This window comes from Haemorhous mexicanus, chromosome 2, assembly GCF_027477595.1.
Source record: "Haemorhous mexicanus isolate bHaeMex1 chromosome 2, bHaeMex1.pri, whole genome shotgun sequence".
Taxonomy (NCBI): domain Eukaryota; kingdom Metazoa; phylum Chordata; class Aves; order Passeriformes; family Fringillidae; genus Haemorhous; species Haemorhous mexicanus.
In genome coordinates, this window is record NC_082342.1 from 40573930 (window position 1) to 40598323 (window position 24394).

Consider the following 24394-nt stretch of genomic DNA (forward strand, 5'->3'; position numbering starts at 1 on the left):
GATGGCTTTGAATTTGGCCGAGAATTTTTTTTTTTTTCATTTAAAGTATCCACGCTATGTCCTTCATATCTTCCCCTCCAAGTTGTGTCTGCCTCCTTGATTTTTCCCCTGCTTTTGCCACAGCTGTCAGGTTAGTTCTGGCCTCTTTCGGTCCTTTGCACTGTACATCATTGCCACACAGACCACTTTCTCATAGTCACTAAATTTCCCAATTTTTTTTTTTTTCTCCTTCAATTTCATTTCCTTTGATGGTATCTCCATTTCAGAGTGCTCCTTAGTCCTTCTTATTTGTTTTGCCCTTCAGCGTGGTTCAATTTTTGCAAGCCTAGGGGTATGTGGTGCGTGTCCCTGCACTGGACGCCATGCCATGCCTTTTGATGGCTTTGAATTTGGCCGAGAATTTTTTTTTTTTTCATTTAAAGTATCCACGCTATGTCCTTCATATATTCCCCTCCAAGTTGTGTCTGCCTCCTTGATTTTTCCCCTGCTTTTGCCACAGCTGTCAGGTTAGTTCTGGCCTCTTTCGGTCCTTTGCGCTGTACATCATTGCCACACAGACCACTTTCTCCTAGTCACCAAATTTCCCAATTTTTTTTTTTTTCTCCTTCAATTTCATTTCCTTTGATGGTATCTTCATTTCAGAGTGCTCCTTAGTCCTTCTTATTTGTTTTGCCCTTCAGCGTGGTTCAATTTTTGAAAGCCTAGGGGTATGTGGTGCGTGTCCTCGCCCTTGATGGTATGCCAGGCGTTTTGATGGCTTTGAATTTGGCCGAGATTTTTTTTTTTTTTCTTTAAGTATCCACGCTATGTCCTTCATATCTTCCCCTCCAAGTTGTGCCTGCCTCCTTGATTATTCCCCTGCTTTTGCCACAGCTGTCAGGTTAGTTCTGGCCTCTTTCGGTCCTTTGCACTGTACATCATTGCCACACAGACCACTTTCTCCTAGTCACTAAATTTCCCAATTTTTTTTTTTTTCTCCTTCAATTTCATTTCCTTTGATGGTATCTCCATTTCAGAGTGCTCCTTAGTCCTTCTTTTTTGTTTTGCCCTTCAGCGTGGTTCAATTTTTGAAAGCCTAGGGGTATGTGGTGCGTGTCCCTGCACTGGACGCCATGCCATGCCTTTTGATGGCTTTGAATTTGGCCGAGATTTCTTTTTTTTTTTCATTTAAAGTATCCACGCTATGTCCTTCATATCTTCCCCTCCAAGTTGTGTCTGCCTCCTTGATTTTTTTCCCTGCTTTTGCAACAGCTGTCAGGTTAGTTTTGGCCTATTTTGATTTTTTGTGCTGCGTCTCATTTCCACCCAGACCACTTTCTTGCAGTCATTACATCTCCCCGTTTTCTGGGTTTTTGGGGGTTTTTTTCAATTGCATTTCTTTCCATCATATCTTCTTTCCAGAGTGTTTGTGAGCCTTTCTTTTCAGGGTCGCAAGATTTCGTTTCCCGTCCCGAAAGGAAATGAAATTTCCTTTCGGGACGGGAAACGAAATCTTGCGATTTCAATGGGAACCAAGGGGGCAAGCTTTGGTGCAAGTCCCTTCCCTTGATGGTATGCCATGCCTTTTGATGGCTTTGACTTTGGCTGAGATTTTTTTTTTTTTTTTCATTTTTTTAAGTATCCACGCTATGTCCTTCATATCTTCCCCTCCAAGTTGTGTCTGCCTCCTTGATTTTTCCCCTGCTTTTGCCACAGCTGTCAGGTTAGTTCTGGCCTCTTTCGGACCTTTGCACTGTACATCATTGCCACACAGACCACTTTCTCCTAGTCACTAAATTTCTCAATTTTTTTTTTTTCTCCTTCAATTTCATTTCCTTTGATGGTATCTCCATTTCAGAGTGCTCCTTAGTCCTTCTTATTTGTTTTGCCCTTCAGCGTGGTTCAATTTTTGCAAGCCTAGGGGTATGTGGTGCGTGTCCCTGCACTGGAATGAATGCCATGCCTTTTGATGGCTTTGAATTTGGCCGAGATTTTTTTTTTTTTTCATTTAAAGTATCCACGCTATGTCCTTCATATCTTCCCCTCCAAGTTGTGTCTGCCTCCTTGATTTTTCCCCTGCTTTTGCCACAGCTGTCAGGTTAGTTCTGGCCTCTTTCGGTCATTTGCACTGTACATCATTGCCACACAGACCACTTTCTCATAGTCACTAAATTTCCCAATTTTTTTTTTTTTCTCCTTCAATTTCATTTCCTTTGATGGTATCTCCATTTCAGAGTGCTCCTTAGTCCTTCTTATTTGTTTTGCCCTTCAGCGTGGTTCAATTTTTGCAAGCCTAGGGGTATGTGGTGCGTGTCCCTGCACTGGAATGAATGCCATGCCTTTTGATGGCTTTGAATTTGGCCGAGATTTTTTTTTTTTTTTTCATTTAAAGTATCCACGCTATGTCCTTCATATCTTCCCCTCCAAGTTGTGTCTGCCTCCTTGATTTTTTTCCCTGCTTTTGCAACAGCTGTCAGGTTAGTTTTAGCCTATTTTGATTTTTTGTGCTGCGTCTCATTTCCGCCCAGACCAGTTTCTTGCAGTCATTACATCTCCCCGTTTTCCGGGTTTTTGGGGGTTTTTTCAATTGCATTTCTTTCCATCATATCTTCTTTCCAGAGTGTTTGTGAGCCTTTCTTTTCAGGGTCGCAAGATTTCGTTTCCCGTCCCGAAAGGAAATGAAATTTCCTTTCGGGACGGGAAACGAAATCTTGCGATTTCAATGGGAACCAAGGGGGCAAGCTTTGGTGCAAGTCCCTGCCCTTGATGGCATGTTATGCCTTTTGATGGCTTTGACTTTGGCCGAGATTTTTTTTTTTTTTTCATTTTTTTAAGTATCCACGCCATGTCTTTCATATCTTCCCCTCCAAGTTGTGCCTGCCTCCTTGATTTTTCCCCTGCTTTTGCCACAGCTGTCAGGTTAGTTCTGGCCTCTTTCGGTCCTTTGCACTGCACATCATTGCCACACAGACCACTTTCTCCTAGTCACTAAATTTCCCAATTTTTTTTTTTTTTCTCCTTCAATTTCATTTCCTTTGATGGTATCTCCATTTCAGAGTGCTCCTTAGTCCGTCTTATTTGTTTTGGCCTTCAGCGGGGATCAATTTTTGCAAACCTAGGTGTATGTGGTGCATGTCCCTGCACTGGAATGAATGCCATGCCTTTTGATGGCTTTGAATTTGGCCGAGATTTTTTTTTTTTTTTTCATTTAAAGTATCCACGCTATGTCCTTCATATCTTCCCCTCCAAGTTGTGTCTGCCTCCTTGATTTTTTTCCCTGCTTTTGCAACAGCTGTCAGGTTAGTTTTGGCCTATTTTGATCCTTTGTGCTGCGTCTCATTTCCGCCCAGACCACTTTCTTGCAGTCATTACATCTCCCCGTTTTCTGGGTTTTTGGGGGTTTTTTTCAATTGCATTTCTTTCCATCATATCTTCTTTCCAGAGTGTTTGTGAGCCTTTCTTTTCAGGGTCGCAAGATTTCGTTTCCCGTCCCGAAAGGAAATTTCATTTCCTTTCGGGACGGGAAACGAAATCTTGCGATTTCAATGGGAACCAAGGGGGCAAGCTTTGGTGCAAGTCCCTGCCCTTGATGGTATGCCATGCCTTTTGATGGCTTTGACTTTGGCTGAGATTTTTTTTTTTTTTTTCATTTTTTTAAGTATCCACGCCATATCTTTCATATCTTCCCCTCCAAGTTGTGCCTGCCTCCTTGATTTTTCCCCTGCTTTTGCCACAGCTGTCAGGTTAGTTCTGGCCTCTTTCGGTCCTTTGCACTGTACATCATTGCCACACAGATCACTTTCTCCTAGTCACTTAATTTCCCAATTTTTTTTTTTTTCTCCTTCAATTTCATTTCCTTTGATGGTCTCTCCATTTCAGAGTGCTCCTTAGTCCTTCTTATTTGTTTTGCCCTTCAGCGTGGTTCAATTTTTGCAAGCCTAGGGGTATGTGGTGCGTGTCCCTGCACTGGAATGAATGCCATGCCTTTTGATGGCTTTGAATTTGGCCGAGAATTTTTTTTTTTTTCATTTAAAGTATCCACGCTATGTCCTTCATATATTCCCCTCCAAGTTGTGTCTGCCTCCTTGATTTTTCCCCTGCTTTTGCCACAGCTGTCAGGTTAGTTCTGGCCTCTTTCGGTCCTTTGCGCTGTACATCATTGCCACACAGACCACTTTCTCCTAGTCACCAAATTTCCCAATTTTTTTTTTTTTCTCCTTCAATTTCATTTCCTTTGATGGTATCTCCATTTCAGAGTGCTCCTTAGTCCTTCTTATTTGTTTTGCCCTTCAGCGTGGTTCAATTTTTGAAAGCCTAGGGGTATGTGGTGCGTGTCCCTGCCCTTGATGGTATGCCAGGCGTTTTGATGGCTTTGAATTTGGCCGAGATTTTTTTTTTTTTTCTTTAAGTATCCACGCTATGTCCTTCATATCTTCCCCTCCAAGTTGTGCCTGCCTCCTTGATTATTCCCCTGCTTTTGCCACAGCTGTCAGGTTAGTTCTGGCCTTTTTCGGTCCTTTGCACTGTACATCATTGCCACACAGACCACTTTCTCCTAGTCACTAAATTTCCCAATTTTTTTTTTTTTCTCCTTCAATTTCATTTCCTTTGATGGTATCTCCATTTCAGAGTGCTCCTTAGTCCTTCTTATTTGTTTTGCCCTTCAGCGTGGTTCAATTTTTGCAAGCCTAGGGGTATGTGGTGCGTGTCCCTGCACTGGCATGAATGCCATGCCTTTTGATGGCTTTGAATTTGGCCGAGATTTCTTTTTTTTTTTCATTTAAAGTATCCACGCTATTTCCTTCATATCTTCCCCTCCAAGTTGTGTCTGCCTCCTTGATTTTTTTCCCTGCTTTTGCAACAGCTGTCAGGTTAGTTTTGGCCTATTTTGATCCTTTGTGCTGCGTCTCATTTCCACCCAGACCACTTTCTTGCAGTCATTACATCTCCCCGTTTTCTGGGTTTATGGGGGTTTTTTTCAATTGCATTTCTTTCCATCATATCTTCTTTCCAGAGTGTTTGTGAGCCTTTCTTTTCAGGGTCGCAAGATTTCGTTTCCCGTCCCGAAAGGAAATGAAATTTCCTTTCGGGACGGGAAACGAAATCTTGCGATTTCAATGGGAACCAAGGGGGCAAGCTTTGGTGCAAGTCCCTGCCCTAGATGGTATGCCAGGCGTTTTGATGGCTTTGACTTTGGCTGAGATTTTTTTTTTTTTTTTTTTCATTTTTTTAAGTATCCACGCTATGTCCTTCATATCTTCCCCTCCAAGTTGTGTCTGCCTCCTTGATTTTTCCCCTGCTTTTGCCACAGCTGTCAGGTTAGTTCTGGCCTCTTTCGGACCTTTGCACTGTACATCATTGCCACACAGACCACTTTCTCCTAGTCACTAAATTTCCCAATTTTTTTTTTTTCTCCTTCAATTTCATTTCCTTTGATGGTATCTCCATTTCAGAGTGCTCCTTAGTCCTTCTTATTTGTTTTGCCCTTCAGCGTGGTTCAATTTTTGCAAGCCTAGGGGTATGTGGTGCGTGTCCCTGCACTGGAATGAATGCCATGCCTTTTGATGGCTTTGAATTTGGCCGAGATTTTTTTTTTTTTTCATTTAAAAAATCCACGCTATGTCCTTCATATCTTCCCCTCCAAGTTGTGTCTGCCTCCTTGATTTTTCCCCTGCTTTTGCCACAGCTGTCAGGTTAGTTCTGGCCTCTTTCGGTCCTTTGCACTGTACATCATTGCCACACAGACCACTTTCTCCTAGTCACCAAATTTCCCAATTTTTTTTTTTTTCTCCTTCAATTTCATTTCCTTTGATGGTATCTCCATTTCAGAGTGCTCCTTAGTCCGTCTTATTTGTTTTGGCCTTCAGCGGGGATCAATTTTTGCAAGCCTAGGTGTATGTGGTGCATGTCCATGCACTGGAATGAATGCCATGCCTTTTGATGGCTTTGAATTTGGCCGAGATTTTTTTTTTTTTTTTCATTTAAAGTATCCACGCTATGTCCTTCATATCTTCCCCTCCAAGTTGTGTCTGCCTCCTTGATTTTTTTCCCTGCTTTTGCAACAGCTGTCAGGTTAGTTTTGGCCTATTTTGATCCTTTGTGCTGCGTCTCATTTCCGCCCAGACCACTTTCTTGCAGTCATTACATCTCCCCGTTTTCCGGGTTTTTGGGGGTTTTTTTCAATTGCATTTCTTTCCATCATATCTTCTTTCCAGAGTGTTTGTGAGCCTTTCTTTTCAGGGTCGCAAGATTTCGTTTCCCGTCCCGAAAGGAAATTTCATTTCCTTTCGGGACGGGAAACGAAATCTTGCGATTTCAATGGGAACCAAGGGGGCAAGCTTTGGTGCAAGTCCCTGCCCTTGATGGTATGCCATGCCTTTTGATGGCTTTGACTTTGGCTGAGATTTTTTTTTTTTTTTTCATTTTTTTAAGTATCCACGCCATATGTTTCATATCTTCCCCTCCAAGTTGTGCCTGCCTCCTTGATATTTCCCCTGCTTTTGCCACAGCTGTCAGGTTAGTTCTGGCCTCTTTCGGTCCTTTGCACTGTACATCATTGCCACCCAGACCACTTTCTCCTAGTCACCAAATTTCCCAGTTTTTTTTTTTTTCTCCTTCAATTTCATTTCCTTTGATGGTATCTCCATTTCAGAGTGCTCCTTAGTCCTTCTTATTTGTTTTGGCCTTCAGCGGGGATCAATTTTTGCAAGCCTAAGGGTATGTGGTGCGTGTCCCTGCACTGGAATGAATGCCATGCCTTTTGATGGCTTTGAATTTGGCCGAGAATTTTTTTTTTTTTCATTTAAAGTATCCACGCTATGTCCTTCATATATTCCCCTCCAAGTTGTGTCTGCCTCCTTGATTTTTCCCCTGCTTTTGCCACAGCTGTCAGGTTAGTTCTGGCCTCTTTCGGTCCTTTGCGCTGTACATCATTGCCACACAGACCACTTTCTCCTAGTCACCAAATTTCCCAATTTTTTTTTTTTTCTCCTTCAATTTCATTTCCTTTGATGGTATCTCCATTTCAGAGTGCTCCTTAGTCCTTCTTATTTGTTTTGCCCTTCAGCGTGGTTCAATTTTTGAAAGCCTAGGGGTATGTGGTGCGTGTCCCTGCCCTTGATGGTATGCCAGGCGTTTTGATGGCTTTGAATTTGGCCGAGATTTTTTTTTTTTTTCTTTAAGTATCCACGCTATGTCCTTCATATCTTCCCCTCCAAGTTGTGCCTGCCTCCTTGATTATTCCCCTGCTTTTGCCACAGCTGTCAGGTTAGTTCTGGCCTTTTTCGGTCCTTTGCACTGTACATCATTGCCACACAGACCACTTTCTCCTAGTCACTAAATTTCCCAATTTTTTTTTTTTTCTCCTTCAATTTCATTTCCTTTGATGGTATCTCCATTTCAGAGTGCTCCTTAGTCCTTCTTATTTGTTTTGCCCTTCAGCGTGGTTCAATTTTTGAAAGCCTAGGGGTATGTGGTGCGTGTCCCTGCACTGGCATGAATGCCATGCCTTTTGATGGCTTTGAATTTGGCCGAGATTTCTTTTTTTTTTTCATTTAAAGTATCCACGCTATGTCCTTCATATCTTCCCCTCCAAGTTGTGTCTGCCTCCTTGATTTTTTTCCCTGCTTTTGCAACAGCTGTCAGGTTAGTTTTGGCCTATTTTGATTTTTTGTGCTGCGTCTCATTTCCACCCAGACCACTTTCTTGCAGTCATTACATCTCCCCGTTTTCTGGGTTTTTGGGGGTTTTTTCCAATTGCATTTCTTTCCATCATATCTTCTTTCCAGAGTGTTTGTGAGCCTTTCTTTTCAGGGTCGCAAGATTTCGTTTCCCGTCCCGAAAGGAAATTTCATTTCCTTTCGGGACGGGAAACGAAATCTTGCGATTTCAATGGGAACCAAGGGGGCAAGCTTTGGTGCAAGTCCCTGCCCTAGATGGTATGCCATGCCTTTTGATGGCTTTGACTTTGGCTGAGATTTTTTTTTTTTTTTTTCATTTTTTTAAGTATCCACGCTATGTCCTTCATATCTTCCCCTCCAAGTTGTGTCTGCCTCCTTGATTTTTCCCCTGCTTTTGCCACAGCTGTCAGGTTAGTTCTGGCCTCTTTCGGACCTTTGCACTGTACATCATTGCCACACAGACCACTTTCTCCTAGTCACTAAATTTCCCAATTTTTTTTTTTTCTCCTTCAATTTCATTTCCTTTGATGGTATCTCCATTTCAGAGTGCTCCTTAGTCCTTCTTATTTGTTTTGCCCTTCAGCGTGGTTCAATTTTTGCAAGCCTAGGGGTATGTGGTGCGTGTCCCTGCACTGGAATGAATGCCATGCCTTTTGATGGCTTTGAATTTGGCCGAGATTTTTTTTTTTTTTCATTTAAAGTATCCACGCTATGTCCTTCATATCTTCCCCTCCAAGTTGTGTCTGCCTCCTTGATTTTTCCCCTGCTTTTGCCACAGCTGTCAGGTTAGTTCTGGCCTCTTTCGGTCCTTTGCACTGTACATCATTGCCACACAGACCACTTTCTCATAGTCACTAAATTTCCCAATTTTTTTTTTTTTCTCCTTCAATTTCATTTCCTTTGATGGTATCTCCATTTCAGAGTGCTCCTTAGTCCTTCTTATTTGTTTTGCCCTTCAGCGTGGTTCAATTTTTGCAAGCCTAGGGGTATGTGGTGCGTGTCCCTGCACTGGACGCCATGCCATGCCTTTTGATGGCTTTGAATTTGGCCGAGAATTTTTTTTTTTTTCATTTAAAGTATCCACGCTATGTCCTTCATATATTCCCCTCCAAGTTGTGTCTGCCTCCTTGATTTTTCCCCTGCTTTTGCCACAGCTGTCAGGTTAGTTCTGGCCTCTTTCGGTCCTTTGCGCTGTACATCATTGCCACACAGACCACTTTCTCCTAGTCACCAAATTTCCCAATTTTTTTTTTTTTCTCCTTCAATTTCATTTCCTTTGATGGTATCTTCATTTCAGAGTGCTCCTTAGTCCTTCTTATTTGTTTTGCCCTTCAGCGTGGTTCAATTTTTGAAAGCCTAGGGGTATGTGGTGCGTGTCCTCGCCCTTGATGGTATGCCAGGCGTTTTGATGGCTTTGAATTTGGCCGAGATTTTTTTTTTTTTTCTTTAAGTATCCACGCTATGTCCTTCATATCTTCCCCTCCAAGTTGTGCCTGCCTCCTTGATTATTCCCCTGCTTTTGCCACAGCTGTCAGGTTAGTTCTGGCCTCTTTCGGTCCTTTGCACTGTACATCATTGCCACACAGACCACTTTCTCCTAGTCACTAAATTTCCCAATTTTTTTTTTTTTCTCCTTCAATTTCATTTCCTTTGATGGTATCTCCATTTCAGAGTGCTCCTTAGTCCTTCTTTTTTGTTTTGCCCTTCAGCGTGGTTCAATTTTTGAAAGCCTAGGGGTATGTGGTGCGTGTCCCTGCACTGGACGCCATGCCATGCCTTTTGATGGCTTTGAATTTGGCCGAGATTTCTTTTTTTTTTTCATTTAAAGTATCCACGCTATGTCCTTCATATCTTCCCCTCCAAGTTGTGTCTGCCTCCTTGATTTTTTTCCCTGCTTTTGCAACAGCTGTCAGGTTAGTTTTGGCCTATTTTGATTTTTTGTGCTGCGTCTCATTTCCACCCAGACCACTTTCTTGCAGTCATTACATCTCCCCGTTTTCTGGGTTTTTGGGGGTTTTTTTCAATTGCATTTCTTTCCATCATATCTTCTTTCCAGAGTGTTTGTGAGCCTTTCTTTTCAGGGTCGCAAGATTTCGTTTCCCGTCCCGAAAGGAAATGAAATTTCCTTTCGGGACGGGAAACGAAATCTTGCGATTTCAATGGGAACCAAGGGGGCAAGCTTTGGTGCAAGTCCCTTCCCTTGATGGTATGCCATGCCTTTTGATGGCTTTGACTTTGGCTGAGATTTTTTTTTTTTTTTTCATTTTTTTAAGTATCCACGCTATGTCCTTCATATCTTCCCCTCCAAGTTGTGTCTGCCTCCTTGATTTTTCCCCTGCTTTTGCCACAGCTGTCAGGTTAGTTCTGGCCTCTTTCGGACCTTTGCACTGTACATCATTGCCACACAGACCACTTTCTCCTAGTCACTAAATTTCTCAATTTTTTTTTTTTCTCCTTCAATTTCATTTCCTTTGATGGTATCTCCATTTCAGAGTGCTCCTTAGTCCTTCTTATTTGTTTTGCCCTTCAGCGTGGTTCAATTTTTGCAAGCCTAGGGGTATGTGGTGCGTGTCCCTGCACTGGAATGAATGCCATGCCTTTTGATGGCTTTGAATTTGGCCGAGATTTTTTTTTTTTTTCATTTAAAGTATCCACGCTATGTCCTTCATATCTTCCCCTCCAAGTTGTGTCTGCCTCCTTGATTTTTCCCCTGCTTTTGCCACAGCTGTCAGGTTAGTTCTGGCCTCTTTCGGTCATTTGCACTGTACATCATTGCCACACAGACCACTTTCTCATAGTCACTAAATTTCCCAATTTTTTTTTTTTTCTCCTTCAATTTCATTTCCTTTGATGGTATCTCCATTTCAGAGTGCTCCTTAGTCCTTCTTATTTGTTTTGCCCTTCAGCGTGGTTCAATTTTTGCAAGCCTAGGGGTATGTGGTGCGTGTCCCTGCACTGGAATGAATGCCATGCCTTTTGATGGCTTTGAATTTGGCTGAGATTTTTTTTTTTTTTTTCATTTAAAGTATCCACGCTATGTCCTTCATATCTTCCCCTCCAAGTTGTGTCTGCCTCCTTGATTTTTTTCCCTGCTTTTGCAACAGCTGTCAGGTTAGTTTTAGCCTATTTTGATTTTTTGTGCTGCGTCTCATTTCCGCCCAGACCAGTTTCTTGCAGTCATTACATCTCCCCGTTTTCCGGGTTTTTGGGGGTTTTTTCAATTGCATTTCTTTCCATCATATCTTCTTTCCAGAGTGTTTGTGAGCCTTTCTTTTCAGGGTCGCAAGATTTCGTTTCCCGTCCCGAAAGGAAATGAAATTTCCTTTCGGGACGGGAAACGAAATCTTGCGATTTCAATGGGAACCAAGGGGGCAAGCTTTGGTGCAAGTCCCTGCCCTTGATGGCATGTTATGCCTTTTGATGGCTTTGACTTTGGCCGAGATTTTTTTTTTTTTTTCATTTTTTTAAGTATCCACGCCATGTCTTTCATATCTTCCCCTCCAAGTTGTGCCTGCCTCCTTGATTTTTCCCCTGCTTTTGCCACAGCTGTCAGGTTAGTTCTGGCCTCTTTCGGTCCTTTGCACTGTACATCATTGCCACACAGACCACTTTCTCCTAGTCACTAAATTTCCCAATTTTTTTTTTTTTTCTCCTTCAATTTCATTTCCTTTGATGGTATCTCCATTTCAGAGTGCTCCTTAGTCCGTCTTATTTGTTTTGGCCTTCAGCGGGGATCAATTTTTGCAAACCTAGGTGTATGTGGTGCATGTCCCTGCACTGGAATGAATGCCATGCCTTTTGATGGCTTTGAATTTGGCCGAGATTTTTTTTTTTTTTTTCATTTAAAGTATCCACGCTATGTCCTTCATATCTTCCCCTCCAAGTTGTGTCTGCCTCCTTGATTTTTTTCCCTGCTTTTGCAACAGCTGTCAGGTTAGTTTTGGCCTATTTTGATCCTTTGTGCTGCGTCTCATTTCCGCCCAGACCACTTTCTTGCAGTCATTACATCTCCCCGTTTTCTGGGTTTTTGGGGGTTTTTTTCAATTGCATTTCTTTCCATCATATCTTCTTTCCAGAGTGTTTGTGAGCCTTTCTTTTCAGGGTCGCAAGATTTCGTTTCCCGTCCCGAAAGGAAATTTCATTTCCTTTCGGGACGGGAAACGAAATCTTGCGATTTCAATGGGAACCAAGGGGGCAAGCTTTGGTGCAAGTCCCTGCCCTTGATGGTATGCCATGCCTTTTGATGGCTTTGACTTTGGCTGAGATTTTTTTTTTTTTTTTCATTTTTTTAAGTATCCACGCCATATCTTTCATATCTTCCCCTCCAAGTTGTGCCTGCCTCCTTGATTTTTCCCCTGCTTTTGCCACAGCTGTCAGGTTAGTTCTGGCCTCTTTCGGTCCTTTGCACTGTACATCATTGCCACCCAGACCACTTTCTCATAGTCACCAAATTTCCCAGTTTTTTTTTTTTTCTCCTTCAATTTCATTTCTTTTGATGGTATCTCCATTTCAGAGTGCTCCTTAGTCCTTCTTATTTGTTTTGGCCTTCAGCGGGGATCAATTTTTGCAAGCCTAGGGGTATGTGGTGCGTGTCCCTGCCCTTGATGGTATGCCATGCGTTTTGATGGCTTTGAATTTGGCTGAGATTTTTTTTTTTTTTCTTTAAGTATCCACGCTATGTCCTTCATATCTTCCCCTCCAAGTTGTGCCTGCCTCCTTGATTTTTCCCCTGCTTTTGCCACAGCTGTCAGGTTAGTTCTGGCCTCTTTCGGTCCTTTGCACTGTACATCATTGCCACACAGACCACTTTCTCCTAGTCACTAAATTTCCCAATTTTTTTTTTTTTCTCCTTCAATTTCATTTCCTTTGATGGTCTCTCCATTTCAGAGTGCTCCTTAGTCCTTCTTATTTGTTTTGCCCTTCAGCGTGGTTCAATTTTTGCAAGCTAGGGGTATGTGGTGCGTGTCCCTGCACTGGAATGAATGCCATGCCTTTTGATGGCTTTGAATTTGGCTGAGATTTCTTTTTTTTTTTTCATTTAAAATATCCACGCTATGTCCTTCATATCTTCCACTCCAAGTTGTGTCTGCCTCCTTGATTTTTTTCCCTGCTTTTGCCACAGCTGTCAGGTTAGTTCTGGCCTCTTTCGGTCCTTTGCACTGTACATCATTGCCACACAGACCACTTTCTCATAGTCACCAAATTTCCCAGGTTTTTTTTTTTTTCCTTCAATTTCATTTCCTTTGATGTTATCTCCATTTCAGAGTGCTCCTTAGTCCTTCTTATTTGTTTTGGCCTTCAGCGGGGATCAGTTTTTGCAAGCCTAGGTGTATGTGGTGAATGTCCCTGCACTGGACGCCATACCATGCCTTTTGATGGCTTTGAATTTGGCTGAGATTTTTTTTTTTTTTCATTTAAAGCATCCACGCTATGTCCTTCATATCTTCCCCTCCAAGTTGTGCCTGCCTCCTTGATTTTTCCCCTGCTTTTGCCACAGCTGTCAAGTTAGTTCTGGCCTCTTTCGGTCCTTTGCACTGTACATCATTGCCACACAGACCACTTTCTCCTAGTCACTAAATTTTCCAATTTTTTTTTCCTTCAATTTCATTTCCTTTGATGTTATCTCCATTTCAGAGTGCTCCTTAGTCCTTCTTATTTGTTTTGGCCTTCAGCGGGGATCAATTTTTGCAAGCCTAGGGGTATGTGGTGCGTGTCCCTGCCCTTGATGGTATGCCAGGCGTTTTGATGGCTTTGAATTTGGCCGAGGTTTTTTTCTTTTCTTTAAGTATCCACGCTATGTCCTTCATATCTTCCCCTCCAAGTTGTGTCTGCCTCCTTGATTTTTCCCCTGCTTTTGCCACAGCTGTCAGGTTAGTTCTGGCCTCTTTCGGTCCTTTGCACTGTACATCATTGCCACACAGACCACTTTCTCCTAGTCACTAAATTTCCCAATTTTTTTTTTTTCTCCTTCAATTTCATTTCCTTTGATGGTATCTCCATTTCAGAGTGCTCCTTAGTCCTTCTTATTGGTTTTCGACTTCAGCGTGGTTCAATTTTTGCAAGCCTAGGGGTATGTGGTGCGTGTCCCTGCACTGGAATGAATGCCATGCCTTTTGATGGCTTTGAATTTGGCCGAGAATTTTTTTTTTTTTCATTTAAAGTATCCACGCTATGTCCTTCATATCTTCCCCTCCAAGTTGTGTCTGCCTCCTTGATTTTTCCCCTGCTTTTGCCACAGCTGTCAGGTTAGTTCTGGCCTCTTTCGGTCCTTTGCGCTGTACATCATTGCCACACAGACCACTTTCTCCTAGTCACTAAATTTCCCAATTTTTTTTTTTTTCTCCTTCTATTTCATTTCCTTTGATGGTATCTCCATTTCAGAGTGCTCCTTAGTCCTTCTTATTTGTTTTGCCCTTCAGCGTGGTTCAATTTTTGAAAGCCTAGGGGTATGTGGTGCGTGTCCCTGCACTGGAATGAATGCCATGCCTTTTGATGGCTTTGAATTTTGCCGAGATTTCTTTTTTTTTTTCATTTAAAGTATCCACGCTATGTCCTTCATATCTTCCCCTCCAAGTTGTGTCTGCCTCCTTGATTTTTTTCCCTGCTTTTGCAACAGCTGTCAGGTTAGTTTTGGCCTATTTTGATCTTTGTGCTGCGTCTCATTACCACCCAGACCACTTTCTTGCAGTCATTACATCTCCCCGTTTTCTGGGTTTTTGGGGGTTTTTTTCCATTGCATTTCTTTCCATCATATCTTCTTTCCAGAGTGTTTGTGAGCCTTTCTTTTCAGGGTCGCAAGATTTCGTTTCCCGTCCCGAAAGGAAATGAAATTTCCTTTCGGGACGGGAAACGAAATCTTGCGATTTCAATGGGAACCAAGGGGGCAAGTTTTGGTGCAAGTCCCTGCCCTAGATGGTATGCCATGCCTTTTGATGGCTTTGACTTTGGCTGAGATTTTTTTTTTTTTTTTTCATTTTTTTAAGTATCCACGCTATGTCCTTCATATCTTCCCCTCCAAGTTGTGTCTGCCTCCTTGATTTTTCCCCTGCTTTTGCCACAGCTGTCAGGTTAGTTCTGGCCTCTTTCGGACCTTTGCACTGTACATCATTGCCACACAGACCACTTTCTCATAGTCACTAAATTTCCCAATTTTTTTTTTTTCTCCTTCAATTTCATTTCCTTTGATGGTATCTCCATTTCAGAGTGCTCCTTAGTCCTTCTTATTTGTTTTGCCCTTCAGCGTGGTTCAATTTTTGCAAGCCTAGGGGTATGTGGTGCGTGTCCCTGCCCTTGATGGTATGCCAGGCGTTTTGATGGCTTTGAATTTGGCCGAGATTTTTTTTTTTTTTCTTTAAGTATCCACGCTATGTCCTTCATATCTTCCCCTCCAAGTTGTGCCTGCCTCCTTGATTTTTCCCCTGCTTTTGCCACAGCTGTCAGGTTAGTTCTGGCCTCTTTCGGTCCTTTGCACTGTACATCATTGCCACACAGACCACTTTCTCCTAGTCACTAAATTTCCCAATTTTTTTTTTTTTCTCCTTCAATTTCATTTCCTTTGATGGTATCTCCATTTCAGAGTGCTCCTTAGTCCTTCTTATTGGTTTTGCCCTTCAGCGTGGTTCAATTTTTGCAAGCCTAGGGGTATGTGGTGCGTGTCCCTGCACTGGAATGAATGCCATGCCTTTTGATGGCTTTGAATTTGGCCGAGAATTTTTTTTTTTTTCATTTAAAGTATCCACGCTATGTCCTTCATATATTCCCCTCCAAGTTGTGTCTGCCTCCTTGATTTTTCCCCTGCTTTTGCCACAGCTGTCAGGTTAGTTCTGGCCTCTTTCGGTCCTTTGCGCTGTACATCATTGCCACACAGACCACTTTCTCCTAGTCACCAAATTTCCCAATTTTTTTTTTTTTCTCCTTCAATTTCATTTCCTTTGATGGTATCTCCATTTCAGAGTGCTCCTTAGTCCTTCTTATTTGTTTTGCCCTTCAGCGTGGTTCAATTTTTGAAAGCCTAGGGGTATGTGGTGCGTGTCCCTGCCCTTGATGGTATGCCAGGCGTTTTGATGGCTTTGAATTTGGCCGAGATTTTTTTTTTTTTTCTTTAAGTATCCACGCTATGTCCTTCATATCTTCCCCTCCAAGTTGTGCCTGCCTCCTTGATTATTCCCCTGCTTTTGCCACAGCTGTCAGGTTAGTTCTGGCCTTTTTCGGTCCTTTGCACTGTACATCATTGCCACACAGACCACTTTCTCCTAGTCACTAAATTTCCCAATTTTTTTTTTTTTCTCCTTCAATTTCATTTCCTTTGATGGTATCTCCATTTCAGAGTGCTCCTTAGTCCTTCTTATTTGTTTTGCCCTTCAGCGTGGTTCAATTTTTGAAAGCCTAGGGGTATGTGGTGCGTGTCCCTGCACTGGCATGAATGCCATGCCTTTTGATGGCTTTGAATTTGGCCGAGATTTCTTTTTTTTTTTCATTTAAAGTATCCACGCTATGTCCTTCATATCTTCCCCTCCAAGTTGTGTCTGCCTCCTTGATTTTTTTCCCTGCTTTTGCAACAGCTGTCAGGTTAGTTTTGGCCTATTTTGATTTTTTGTGCTGCGTCTCATTTCCACCCAGACCACTTTCTTGCAGTCATTACATCTCCCCGTTTTCTGGGTTTTTGGGGGTTTTTTCCAATTGCATTTCTTTCCATCATATCTTCTTTCCAGAGTGTTTGTGAGCCTTTCTTTTCAGGGTCGCAAGATTTCGTTTCCCGTCCCGAAAGGAAATTTCATTTCCTTTCGGGACGGGAAACGAAATCTTGCGATTTCAATGGGAACCAAGGGGGCAAGCTTTGGTGCAAGTCCCTGCCCTAGATGGTATGCCATGCCTTTTGATGGCTTTGACTTTGGCTGAGATTTTTTTTTTTTTTTTTCATTTTTTTAAGTATCCACGCTATGTCCTTCATATCTTCCCCTCCAAGTTGTGTCTGCCTCCTTGATTTTTCCCCTGCTTTTGCCACAGCTGTCAGGTTAGTTCTGGCCTCTTTCGGACCTTTGCACTGTACATCATTGCCACACAGACCACTTTCTCCTAGTCACTAAATTTCCCAATTTTTTTTTTTTCTCCTTCAATTTCATTTCCTTTGATGGTATCTCCATTTCAGAGTGCTCCTTAGTCCTTCTTATTTGTTTTGCCCTTCAGCGTGGTTCAATTTTTGCAAGCCTAGGGGTATGTGGTGCGTGTCCCTGCACTGGAATGAATGCCATGCCTTTTGATGGCTTTGAATTTGGCCGAGATTTTTTTTTTTTTTCATTTAAAGTATCCACGCTATGTCCTTCATATCTTCCCCTCCAAGTTGTGTCTGCCTCCTTGATTTTTCCCCTGCTTTTGCCACAGCTGTCAGGTTAGTTCTGGCCTCTTTCGGTCCTTTGCACTGTACATCATTGCCACACAGACCACTTTCTCATAGTCACTAAATTTCCCAATTTTTTTTTTTTTCTCCTTCAATTTCATTTCCTTTGATGGTATCTCCATTTCAGAGTGCTCCTTAGTCCTTCTTATTTGTTTTGCCCTTCAGCGTGGTTCAATTTTTGCAAGCCTAGGGGTATGTGGTGCGTGTCCCTGCACTGGACGCCATGCCATGCCTTTTGATGGCTTTGAATTTGGCCGAGAATTTTTTTTTTTTTCATTTAAAGTATCCACGCTATGTCCTTCATATATTCCCCTCCAAGTTGTGTCTGCCTCCTTGATTTTTCCCCTGCTTTTGCCACAGCTGTCAGGTTAGTTCTGGCCTCTTTCGGTCCTTTGCGCTGTACATCATTGCCACACAGACCACTTTCTCCTAGTCACCAAATTTCCCAATTTTTTTTTTTTTCTCCTTCAATTTCATTTCCTTTGATGGTATCTTCATTTCAGAGTGCTCCTTAGTCCTTCTTATTTGTTTTGCCCTTCAGCGTGGTTCAATTTTTGAAAGCCTAGGGGTATGTGGTGCGTGTCCTCGCCCTTGATGGTATGCCAGGCGTTTTGATGGCTTTGAATTTGGCCGAGATTTTTTTTTTTTTTCTTTAAGTATCCACGCTATGTCCTTCATATCTTCCCCTCCAAGTTGTGCCTGCCTCCTTGATTATTCCCCTGCTTTTGCCACAGCTGTCAGGTTAGTTCTGGCCTCTTTCGGTCCTTTGCACTGTACATCATTGCCACACAGACCACTTTCTCCTAGTCACTAAATTTCCCAATTTTTTTTTTTTTCTCCTTCAATTTCATTTCCTTTGATGGTATCTCCATTTCAGAGTGCTCCTTAGTCCTTCTTTTTTGTTTTGCCCTTCAGCGTGGTTCAATTTTTGAAAGCCTAGGGGTATGTGGTGCGTGTCCCTGCACTGGACGCCATGCCATGCCTTTTGATGGCTTTGAATTTGGCCGAGATTTCTTTTTTTTTTTCATTTAAAGTATCCACGCTATGTCCTTCATATCTTCCCCTCCAAGTTGTGTCTGCCTCCTTGATTTTTTTCCCTGCTTTTGCAACAGCTGTCAGGTTAGTTTTGGCCTATTTTGATTTTTTGTGCTGCGTCTCATTTCCACCCAGACCACTTTCTTGCAGTCATTACATCTCCCCGTTTTCTGGGTTTTTGGGGGTTTTTTTCAATTGCATTTCTTTCCATCATATCTTCTTTCCAGAGTGTTTGTGAGCCTTTCTTTTCAGGGTCGCAAGATTTCGTTTCCCGTCCCGAAAGGAAATGAAATTTCCTTTCGGGACGGGAAACGAAATCTTGCGATTTCAATGGGAACCAAGGGGGCAAGCTTTGGTGCAAGTCCCTTCCCTTGATGGTATGCCATGCCTTTTGATGGCTTTGACTTTGGCTGAGATTTTTTTTTTTTTTTTCATTTTTTTAAGTATCCACGCTATGTCCTTCATATCTTCCCCTCCAAGTTGTGTCTGCCTCCTTGATTTTTCCCCTGCTTTTGCCACAGCTGTCAGGTTAGTTCTGGCCTCTTTCGGACCTTTGCACTGTACATCATTGCCACACAGACCACTTTCTCCTAGTCACTAAATTTCTCAATTTTTTTTTTTTCTCCTTCAATTTCATTTCCTTTGATGGTATCTCCATTTCAGAGTGCTCCTTAGTCCTTCTTATTTGTTTTGCCCTTCAGCGTGGTTCAATTTTTGCAAGCCTAGGGGTATGTGGTGCGTGTCCCTGCACTGGAATGAATGCCATGCCTTTTGATGGCTTTGAATTTGGCCGAGATTTTTTTTTTTTTTCATTTAAAGTATCCACGCTATGTCCTTCATATCTTCCCCTCCAAGTTGTGTCTGCCTCCTTGATTTTTCCCCTGCTTTTGCCACAGCTGTCAGGTTAGTTCTGGCCTCTTTCGGTCATTTGCACTGTACATCATTGCCACACAGACCACTTTCTCATAGTCACTAAATTTCCCAATTTTTTTTTTTTTCTCCTTCAATTTCATTTCCTTTGATGGTATCTCCATTTCAGAGTGCTCCTTAGTCCTTCTTATTTGTTTTGCCCTTCAGCGTGGTTCAATTTTTGCAAGCCTAGGGGTATGTGGTGCGTGTCCCTGCACTGGAATGAATGCCATGCCTTTTGATGGCTTTGAATTTGGCCGAGATTTTTTTTTTTTTTTTCATTTAAAGTATCCACGCTATGTCCTTCATATCTTCCCCTCCAAGTTGTGTCTGCCTCCTTGATTTTTTTCCCTGCTTTTGCAACAGCTGTCAGGTTAGTTTTAGCCTATTTTGATTTTTTGTGCTGCGTCTCATTTCCGCCCAGACCAGTTTCTTGCAGTCATTACATCTCCCCGTTTTCCGGGTTTTTGGGGGTTTTTTCAATTGCATTTCTTTCCATCATATCTTCTTTCCAGAGTGTTTGTGAGCCTTTCTTTTCAGGGTCGCAAGATTTCGTTTCCCGTCCCGAAAGGAAATGAAATTTCCTTTCGGGACGGGAAACGAAATCTTGCGATTTCAATGGGAACCAAGGGGGCAAGCTTTGGTGCAAATCCCTGCCCTTGATGGCATGTTATGCCTTTTGATGGCTTTGACTTTGGCCGAGATTTTTTTTTTTTTTTCATTTTTTTAAGTATCCACGCCATGTCTTTCATATCTTCCCCTCCAAGTTGTGCCTGCCTCCTTGATTTTTCCCCTGCTTTTGCCACAGCTGTCAGGTTAGTTCTGGCCTCTTTCGGTCCTTTGCACTGTACATCATTGCCACACAGACCACTTTCTCCTAGTCACTAAATTTCCCAATTTTTTTTTTTTTTCTCCTTCAATTTCATTTCCTTTGATGGTATCTCCATTTCAGAGTGCTCCTTAGTCCGTCTTATTTGTTTTGGCCTTCAGCGGGGATCAATTTTTGCAAACCTAGGTGTATGTGGTGCATGTCCCTGCACTGGAATGAATGCCATGCCTTTTGATGGCTTTGAATTTGGCCGAGATTTTTTTTTTTTTTTTCATTTAAAGTATCCACGCTATGTCCTTCATATCTTCCCCTCCAAGTTGTGTCTGCCTCCTTGATTTTTTTCCCTGCTTTTGCAACAGCTGTCAGGTTAGTTTTGGCCTATTTTGATCCTTTGTGCTGCGTCTCATTTCCGCCCAGACCACTTTCTTGCAGTCATTACATCTCCCCGTTTTCTGGGTTTTTGGGGGTTTTTTTCAATTGCATTTCTTTCCATCATATCTTCTTTCCAGAGTGTTTGTGAGCCTTTCTTTTCAGGGTCGCAAGATTTCGTTTCCCGTCCCGAAAGGAAATTTCATTTCCTTTCGGGACGGGAAACGAAATCTTGCGATTTCAATGGGAACCAAGGGGGCAAGCTTTGGTGCAAGTCCCTGCCCTTGATGGTATGCCATGCCTTTTGATGGCTTTGACTTTGGCTGAGATTTTTTTTTTTTTTTTCATTTTTTTAAGTATCCACGCCATATCTTTCATATCTTCCCCTCCAAGTTGTGCCTGCCTCCTTGATTTTTCCCCTGCTTTTGCCACAGCTGTCAGGTTAGTTCTGGCCTCTTTCGGTCCTTTGCACTGTACATCATTGCCACCCAGACCACTTTCTCATAGTCACCAAATTTCCCAGTTTTTTTTTTTTTCTCCTTCAATTTCATTTCTTTTGATGGTATCTCCATTTCAGAGTGCTCCTTAGTCCTTCTTATTTGTTTTGGCCTTCAGCGGGGATCAATTTTTGCAAGCCTAGGGGTATGTGGTGCGTGTCCCTGCCCTTGATGGTATGCCATGCGTTTTGATGGCTTTGAATTTGGCCGAGATTTTTTTTTTTTTTCTTTAAGTATCCACGCTATGTCCTTCATATCTTCCCCTCCAAGTTGTGCCTGCCTCCTTGATTTTTCCCCTGCTTTTGCCACAGCTGTCAGGTTAGTTCTGGCCTCTTTCGGTCCTTTGCACTGTACATCATTGCCACACAGACCACTTTCTCCTAGTCACTAAATTTCCCAATTTTTTTTTTTTTCTCCTTCAATTTCATTTCCTTTGATGGTCTCTCCATTTCAGAGTGCTCCTTAGTCCTTCTTATTTGTTTTGCCCTTCAGCGTGGTTCAATTTTTGCAAGCTAGGGGTATGTGGTGCGTGTCCCTGCACTGGAATGAATGCCATGCCTTTTGATGGCTTTGAATTTGGCTGAGATTTCTTTTTTTTTTTTCATTTAAAATATCCACGCTATGTCCTTCATATCTTCCACTCCAAGTTGTGTCTGCCTCCTTGATTTTTTTCCCTGCTTTTGCCACAGCTGTCAGGTTAGTTCTGGCCTCTTTCGGTCCTTTGCACTGTACATCATTGCCACACAGACCACTTTCTCATAGTCACCAAATTTCCCAGGTTTTTTTTTTTTTCCTTCAATTTCATTTCCTTTGATGTTATCTCCATTTCAGAGTGCTCCTTAGTCCTTCTTATTTGTTTTGGCCTTCAGCGGGGATCAGTTTTTGCAAGCCTAGGTGTATGTGGTGAATGTCCCTGCACTGGACGCCATACCATGCCTTTTGATGGCTTTGAATTTGGCTGAGATTTTTTTTTTTTTTTCATTTAAAGCATCCACGCTATGTCCTTCATATCTTCCCCTCCAAGTTGTGCCTGCCTCCTTGATTTTTCCCCTGCTTTTGCCACAGCTGTCAAGTTAGTTCTGGCCTCTTTCGGTCCTTTGCACTGTACATCATTGCCACACAGACCACTTTCTCCTAGTCACTAAATTTCCCAATTTTTTTTTTTTCTCCTTCAATTTCATTTCCTTTGATGGTATCTCCATTTCAGAGTGCTCCTTAGTCCTTCTTATTTGTTTTGCCCTTCAGCGTGGTTCAATTTTTGAAAGCCTAGGGGTATGTGGTGCGTGTCCTCGCCCTTGATGGTATGCCAGGCGTTTTGATGGCTTTGAATTTGGCCGAGATTTTTTTTTTTTTTCTTTATGTATCCACGCTATGTCCTTCATATCTTCCCCTCCAAGTTGTGCCTGCCTCCTTGATTATTCCCCTGCTTTTGCAACAGCTGTCAGGTTAGTTCTGGCCTCTTTCGGTCCTTTGCACTGTACATCATTGCCACACAGACCACTTTCTCCTAGTCACTAAATTTCCCAATTTTTTTTTTTTTCTCCTTCTATTTCATTTCCTTTGATGGTATCTCCATTTCAGAGTGCTCCTTAGTCCTTCTTATTTGTTTTGCCCTTCAGCGTGGTTCAATTTTTGCAAGCCTAGGGGTATGTGGTGCGTGTCCCTGCACTGGCATGAATGCCATGCCTTTTGATGGCTTTGAATTTGGCCGAGATTTCTTTTTTTTTTTCATTTAAAGTATCCACGCTATGTCCTTCATATCTTCCCCTCCAAGTTGTGTCTGCCTCCTTGATTTTTTTCCCTGCTTTTGCAACAGCTGTCAGGTTAGTTTTGGCCTATTTTGATTTTTTGTGCTGCGTCTCATTTCCACCCAGACCACTTTCTTGCAGTCATTACATCTCCCCGTTTTCTGGGTTTTTGGGGGTTTTTTTCCATTGCATTTCTTTCCATCATATCTTCTTTCCAGAGTGTTTGTGAGCCTTTCTTTTCAGGGTCGCAAGATTTCGTTTCCCGTCCCGAAAGGAAATGAAATTTCCTTTCGGGACGGGAAACGAAATCTTGCGATTTCAATGGGAACCAAGGGGGCAAGCTTTGGTGCAAGTCCCTGCCCTAGATGGTATGCCATGCCTTTTGATGGCTTTGACTTTGGCTGAGATTTTTTTTTTTTTTTTCATTTTTTTAAGTATCCACGCTATGTCCTTCATATCTTCCCCTCCAAGTTGTGTCTGCCTCCTTGATTTTTCCCCTGCTTTTGCCACAGCTGTCAGGTTAGTTCTGGCCTCTTTCGGACCTTTGCACTGTACATCATTGCCACACAGACCACTTTCTCCTAGTCACTAAATTTCCCAATTTTTTTTTTTTCTCCTTCAATTTCATTTCCTTTGATGGTATCTCCATTTCAGAGTGCTCCTTAGTCCTTCTTATTTGTTTTGCCCTTCAGCGTGGTTCAATTTTTGCAAGCCTAGGGGTATGTGGTGCGTGTCCCTGCACTGGACGCCATGCCATGCCTTTTGATGGCTTTGAATTTGGCCGAGAATTTTTTTTTTTTTCATTTAAAGTATCCACGCTATGTCCTTCATATATTCCCCTCCAAGTTGTGCCTGCCTCCTTGATTTTTCCCCTGCTTTTGCCACAGCTGTCAGGTTAGTTCTGGCCTCTTTCGGTCCTTTGCGCTGTACATCATTGCCACACAGACCACTTTCTCATAGTCACCAAATTTCCCAATTTTTTTTTTTTTCTCCTTCAATTTCATTTCCTTTGATGGTATCTCCATTTCAGAGTGCTCCTTAGTCCTTCTTATTTGTTTTGGCCTTCAGCGGGGATCAATTTTTGCAAGCCTAAGGGTATGTGGTGCGTGTCCCTGCACTGGAATGAATGCCATGCCTTTTGATGGCTTTGAATTTGGCCGAGAATTTTTTTTTTTTTCATTTAAAGTATCCACGCTATGTCCTTCATATATTCCCCTCCAAGTTGTGTCTGCCTCCTTGATTTTTCCCCTGCTTTTGCCACAGCTGTCAGGTTAGTTCTGGCCTCTTTCGGTCCTTTGCGCTGTACATCATTGCCACACAGACCACTTTCTCCTAGTCACCAAATTTCCCAATTTTTTTTTTTTTCTCCTTCAATTTCATTTCCTTTGATGGTATCTCCATTTCAGAGTGCTCCTTAGTCCTTCTTATTTGTTTTGCCCTTCAGCGTGGTTCAATTTTTGAAAGCCTAGGGGTATGTGGTGCGTGTCCCTGCCCTTGATGGTATGCCAGGCGTTTTGATGGCTTTGAATTTGGCCGAGATTTTTTTTTTTTTTCTTTAAGTATCCACGCTATGTCTTTCATATCTTCCCCTCCAAGTTGTGCCTGCCTCCTTGATTATTCCCCTGCTTTTGCCACAGCTGTCAGGTTAGTTCTGGCCTTTTTCGGTCCTTTGCACTGTACATCATTGCCACACAGACCACTTTCTCCTAGTCACTAAATTTCCCAATTTTTTTTTTTTTCTCCTTCAATTTCATTTCCTTTGATGGTATCTCCATTTCAGAGTGCTCCTTAGTCCTTCTTATTTGTTTTGCCCTTCAGCGTGGTTCAATTTTTGAAAGCCTAGGGGTATGTGGTGCGTGTCCCTGCACTGGCATGAATGCCATGCCTTTTGATGGCTTTGAATTTGGCCGAGATTTCTTTTTTTTTTTCATTTAAAGTATCCACGCTATGTC